The sequence below is a fragment of the Cyprinodon variegatus genome, unplaced genomic scaffold (assembly GCF_000732505.1).
Source record: "Cyprinodon variegatus isolate N-32 unplaced genomic scaffold, C_variegatus-1.0 Scaffold214, whole genome shotgun sequence".
Lineage (NCBI taxonomy): Eukaryota > Metazoa > Chordata > Actinopteri > Cyprinodontiformes > Cyprinodontidae > Cyprinodon > Cyprinodon variegatus.
The window spans coordinates 671,160-678,089 of NW_015150667.1; positions in this window are offsets into that span (position 1 = coordinate 671,160).

Consider the following 6,930-nt stretch of genomic DNA (forward strand, 5'->3'; position numbering starts at 1 on the left):
CTGAACGTTAGATGAGCTGTGGTCAAAATTGAATAAAACCTGCAGCCCTCAGGTGCTCGTGACAGAGATGAAGGATACTGAAGCACAAATTCATGAACAGCAAACAAATTATAACAAAAAACATCTTTTCACAAGCTGCAACTGTAGTAAAGTTTGCAAGATGGATATAAGAAATGTAGCCTCTCTTGACGTTCTTAAGTTCTATTTTTATCCAATTTTACCCATTTAGCTCAAGTCAGAATAGAGGTTTTATTTTGTACGAAAGCTGCACCATTTCCTGTACATCCATGGAACAAATCGAAATGATTTAAAGGTCTATATATAATATATTTATTCTGTCTACAAATAAACAGAACTTTTTGGAAATGAAAACAAATTAAAGAGGTTATAGAACCTACTTAGTGATGTAAAATCAATTACTACAGATAGTAGCAGCACTAGCAGGAACTGGGGCTGGGCTAAATATTAAAGGTATCATGCTTTATCTTGTGCGCCATGCTTAGTATGACTATATCGTTACAAGTATAAATTACCCGACCAACCATTTACTGTTGGAATCTAATTAGATCTTTTTTTTATTTGTTAAGTGTATGCTCTTGAACATATTTAGATACTTTACTCAGTGAGCTGATAAAGCATTGTCGTGCTGTTTGAAATGCATAACATTCAAGAGATACCTAAAGTTTTTAGTGTAAGATGTTACTGTGTAATAACAAATGTTTAAATGTTTAAAGAATACAGGTCTTGGTCACAGGGTGTAGATAAGACAGAGAAGTTAAACAACTGGCGGCACAAAGTCGGGCTGGAAGAGGGATTTTAGCTTATCTCCAACACAACTGTTTGGGTTTACATAGAAGCTATTTAGAAGGCAAGGCAAGGCAAGTTTATTTGTATAGCACCATTCAGTACAAAGACAATGCTAAGTGCTCTACATGATTAAAATATAGGAAAATAAAACAGAATCAAAGCAAGTAGGAAATAAATAAAATAAAAAATAAAATAAAAAAAGCAGAAACAAAAAAGAATATTAAAAACAGTTGGACTAAAGAAACTAAAAAAGTTGAACTAATGATGTTTTAGTTATACTTTTACATACTCGACTAGAATAGTCGAAGGTAATCCTTAACAAATGTGTTTTTAGTCTTGCTTTAAAGGAACTCAGGCTTTCCGAAAGTGCTTGGCTTTCAAAAAAAACTAATTCTCTGCCTTTTTTAGCTGATCGGTGAGCTTATTTGAATTTATTATACAGAACAGGTATAGGGTCAGGGTCCAACTTGGCAATCATAGCTGCACTAAATGGTTAGACATTATAACAGAGATAAAGCAAGTTTTAAATACTATAATATATTTTATCCATCGTGACACATCTAAACTATATTTCAAGGTTGTCAGTTTTGGTCATACTATATAAACCAAAGCAAGATAGTATCATCCTCTGGAGGGAAAAAATACTGCATCTTTTTGGAGAGCTCTGTTATTTTACTTAGAGTGAGGAACTGACGCATAAGGGAAAAGTACATTTCTGAAAGAGAGTAATACCACAGATTTTATTTTTGTGATTCTACATGACATAAAGTCATCTGCAGTAGTTTGTACTCATATTTTGCAATGTTCTTTTTTAAACATTGGATGGTATTGTGCATTGTGCAACCACATCACAACACAATTTGCATTAGCATGTTGAAATGGATTGGTTTTTGGTTGGTAAGACTTGTAAAAGCTAACATAAAGATTTTTCAAACATTTACAAATACTATGGAGTACCCTGGACGTGAATATCTACATAGTTTAGCTGCCTTGTTCGTTTATGCATGGGAGAGAAAAACAGGATTCTGTTTACAGAATCCTGTTTTTTAATCACCTAAACAACAAGCAAAACAAACAAAAACAAAAAAAAAGAAAGAAGGACCCAAATCCTAACTATTGTAGCCAAAGCTATTCTGGGACACACTGACAGAAGATGTGAAGAGAAGGCAATACAATTAAAAGGATTATGACGTCACCTCAGAAATCCTTTTCATAGTAAAACAAATTTGGTCAGACAAAAGTTTTATATTTCTTGTTAACATCTAGTAATTTAGTCTGGAAGTCTTATAAAGAATCAATAAAACCTGTCTAGAACTGCCATTGTTCAATTAAAGATGGTTAGTCACTTACTGTATTTTCCTTGATTTTTAAAGGTATAGTTAAACAGTAATAGTTTTAAGAGAGGAGGAACCATTCAAATTGTTGGCCTAACCTTAACGATCACACAATCAAGAATGTAAACTCAGGTTAGTTTAAGTAATGATGGGGAAACAGTAAGCTGCACCTTGGTGTCACAAGCAAACAGCTTTAGTTTGAGGTTGTCTTTTCAGTTTTTTTGGATACGTCACCTATTGTCTATAGTATACCATGTAACAAGTATACTCTCATCTCTTATTTCGTAAATGAGAAATAGCAAAAAAACAAAACAAAAACAAAATTTCTCCGGTGTGGAAAAATCTGTCCACCTTCTTGTTCAATGACTGCCAGTGATGGGCCATTCTGTCAACCAGTCTCATGATAAGTCTCCATGGTAACCATCTTTGTTATAGGTACTTTTTCTGTAGAGACAGTTGCTCAGAGGCACATCACCATCCTACAATGGATAGAATGCAGTCAAGTGAAGAATAAAAGTGGCCTACTATTCTAATAAATATGTTTGCGTAAATACAAATGTAAACAAATTGCCCCAAACCAAAGTATATTTCTAACTAGATTTAGATTTTGCTTCTTTTTTTGTACACACCTAGTATTTTTTCACATTTAGACCACTTGAAAAAATAGCTGATTTCTGATTTGTTTAGCCTTTTAAATGGATTTTTTTTTAAGCAGAAACTGCTCCTTTAAAAGTAAAACACAACACTTGATGCAAATGTCTAAAGAAGCAAACATAGTAGCTTTTCAAATATATCCTAAAAAAACCCTATCAAGGAAAACTAAAAGCAGTTTCAGAGGGGAGCTAAGCCAGCATCATGTCTAGAATGTGATAAAAGGGTGTAAAAGCCATGATACTTCAGATCAAGCATTTAATCCAACTGAACAATATTTTTCTCCTCTTTCTAACAAAGCAAAACATACTATCTGCATCATGGCATTCTCAAGGATTCTCCAGCCCAACCTGAACATCGCATCTGACGACTTTTAGAGAAAGAAGTGGTATTTTTTATCATGACCAAGGGGGTTGTAGATATGTATTTAAGTGCACTGACAGAGAGAAGTGAATGTTTTTTGAAGGAGAAAGTAGAGAGACCAAACAGATGTTTAAAATCATCAAGTGGGTTTCTTGTCACCACTTGAAGGTGGATGCCTCTCTGGAGGAAGCTTGTTTTCCTCAAATGCAAATTACATTCAGGCCACACACACACACACAGCAATGGCAGAGACAATGGAACTAACAAATGTATGTAATAATGAAAAGATTACTCCATTTAGCAAGCTTCCACAGTTTAGCTTCATCAGTTCAGTAAGCTCGCTAAGCTTCCTTGCTTACTCTAACAACACATCTTGGCTGTCAGCTCGTCTTGGCTGGCACCGCCGCTTCCAGCAGGAGTGAGTCTCAGTCTGCTAATAATGACAAACCGACTCGGTGGATGCAATGTGGCACTACCAACAAGTGGACATTTCAGCAACACATTTCCCTCTGTAGGTGCAACACAGTCTTTCTGTCACTCATAAATTATTTTGGAGCAATACACAATACTATGTGGCTGCCAAATTGTGTTTTCATTGCAAGCTAGAGACTCAGAAAGGGGGGAGAGATTCAGACTTATGATTGAAACCAACACTGTATAAGTGCTTGTCAGCTATTGTCATCTGATTGGGTAAATTATTCTTTTTCTAGTGTGACTGTATATAGGGGGATGCTGTTGTCTGCTACCATCTATCCTCATTATTTACCTGTCTGCCTGTGTCAGGCTGATTTTGTCCATCTTGTGCTTTACCTTTCCTTGAAGCGGGTCTTGAGTGCACTCATTGTTGCATTTCTTTCTTGTCAGAAAGTCAGACCCAGTGCAGATGGAAAAAACGAAAAAAAAAAAAAAAGTGAAAGAAAAGCTGCTCATCCAGTCACCCTCTGTCATCAACAATAGCTTATGGGGGGGACAGCGGAGCCGAATCCCCACACATTTTTGTGACAGATTCCAGGTGGGACAGAAGACAGCTGGAGAGAGAGGGAGGCAGATTCAGTCTCAGTTCAAGTGGAGGAGGAGAGGATAGAGCACAAGGAAAGAGAGAAAAACAGAAAGGCTGGCTGCCTGTGTGCTTTTCGATGAAACACACCAGTGCTTCGCCATTCCTAATCACAAACAGGCTCTCGCTGTGGATGTTACAGCCGCTGTCAACTCGACACGGCTCCACCAGTCAATGCTGACAAGGAAATCCATCCTCTGTCCTCTTGGATAGGCCACAGCAAGACCTGTGGAGATACACCAACTTAGACACATGTAATGCCACCATAACACGTGAAAACACACTCTGTCATGCCAGGATATAACCCATAAGAAAACCTCCCACCTGTTGTCTCCCTCAATCCCACACCTTGCTGTAAACACTGAGCTTTCATCCCTGTCCAAGAGAACCTGGAGTATCACCAGCCTGAGCTGCCTGTTGCCAAGCAGACGGGCAAGTTTATTTTGGCTGCCCAGACAAGAAAAATGCAGAATCAAACGGTACCAGACATAGCAATAAACCTAAGGCTATGAAGAGGATGGCTTCATTTCAGGTAACATTTTGCAGGACAAATATAAAATCAGTAAATACATTATTATAATGGTCAGGTCTTTAATATGTTTAATTTTTCCATTTGAAGCATTGCTGTAATTAACCTAACTTTGTTATTCATAAACTAGCACAATAAAGATCAATGCCACACAGACTGAACAGAACAGACTGAACGAGCTAAATGGATCTATTGCAAAGGTATTTTCTGTTTTGGTTTTCTTTTTTTTATATTTCTGGGTTATTACTTTTAGATCGACCATATTCAGTTGCCTACCATCATTCAATTTAATTAAAAAATATATCTATTAAAATATATCTATTAATCCCAAAGGCGAATTAAAACATGATATGACTCCTTTATAATATTTGAATGTCTTTGTTTTAAGTTATGTATTGAGTTAGTAACATATTTTTTCATGGTATTCTGCTTTCTGAATGTTTTAATTTTTGACTTTGTCTTGTTCAGTCTTGACTTTTAATCCCATTTTGAAGCAGTTATCTTCTCCTTTAGTTTAGCTCTGAGTTAATCAGTCGACTTGCTTCTGCCTCCACACCCTTCTCCAACTCTTAAGCATTCCTCTGATTAAAGCTGGTTCCTACTGCATGATAATCAGCCTGATTTTTACCCTGATCTGCCCTTTCTGATAATTGTAAGGACACCCCGATGATCGATGACCATAATGCCTTGTATTAAAACATCATTATATATTCCTGTCACGTGTGGCGAGTTAAAAGGCATCTTCTCTGTATAGAAGGCTGTTACAATCATAAATCGGGAATATCTAACAAGTTGGGTTGTTTTGGCTCTGATATCCTAGTATATGTAGTGTTCCCTGACAACAGATAGGGAAGCGAACTCATAAATGTTAAGTATAGCCAATGAAAAAGATGTTTCCCAAGAGGAAAAATAAGCAGAGGCCCCGTCTTCACTCATTTGACTGCCTTTTCTTGTTGGCTTTTTTTTAATCTACCAAAAATAAGTTGAAGTTTCACCATTGCTTTGTTGATGGGCAGAAATTTAGATCATAAATATCTTATGTTTGTGCATTTCATGTTTGATCTCTAGAGGTTTTGTGGCTTTTCCTGTCTGACCTCCAATATTTCCTGAATGAAATATGTTCAAGTTTGGTCTTGTGTGCTCTGGTGCTCATACTGTTGGACCAAAGCTGTTATATCCAGAATAGTTTTTTTTTCATAGTGCTTTTCACTATTTCGGTTTCTTCCTGATTACCATTGTTCCTTGTTCTATTTTTTCCATGCAAGTATAATGTAATCATAATAATCATCTTTATTTGTCAATACAAGTTTTTACATTCCAATAACATTGTCCTATGCATTTATCGTATTCCACAGAGAGCAGTAAAATGACATAGAGGAAATGCTAAGGGTTTTGCTTAGTGACTCAGACTGGCAGTCTGTTGGATTCAAACCATGGAACTCTCAGCCCTTCTGGTGCATTAGCACACTGCGCTCACCATTACAGTAGGTTGCCACTTCCCAATAAAAAGCTGTGCTTTTGAAAAAAATAGTTTAAACCTTTTTTTCAACCTACATCGATTGTAGTCTGCCACCACTGGGCCAGTTGCAACTGCAATTTGCATATTTACATCCAACTAATACGTACGTATGTTTCCTGTAAAACAGGTTACAGCGGAGGTCCTGTTACAGAGGAGGTGAAGGTAAAAGCAAAGGAACTAACAACCACATATGAACACTGTTCACAGACGGTACATCTGTACTGCAGTAAAGTTTAAGACAGATGCAAGGTAAGAGAAAGCAGAGCCACTCCCTTACAACTCTCCAACTACCAACAGAAAAAAATATACCTTGCTTAATTAGACAATTGTGCAAACCAGCAGAAAGTCCCAAATCCTTGCAGGACACCTAGAAATGAAGATAAATGAATGTGAAAATCACAACCCTTGACCACCAATAACATATGTGCAGTCCAAACTTTGTCAAAAAGCAATACCTGCCCTCCCTTCAAACAAACTTTGTTTAGATAATGTCACATTGAATTTTGATAAGTCAGTATTAATGCTGTGTATTTGCATTTTCCTGAGCTCAGAGGTTAATTCTAATTTGTGATTTCTGATATCCTTTCTGCACTGCATTGAAATATGCATTGGGAAAGAATCTATTCTATGGTTACTGTGGAAAATTCAGGGGAAATACAGAAACAAAACA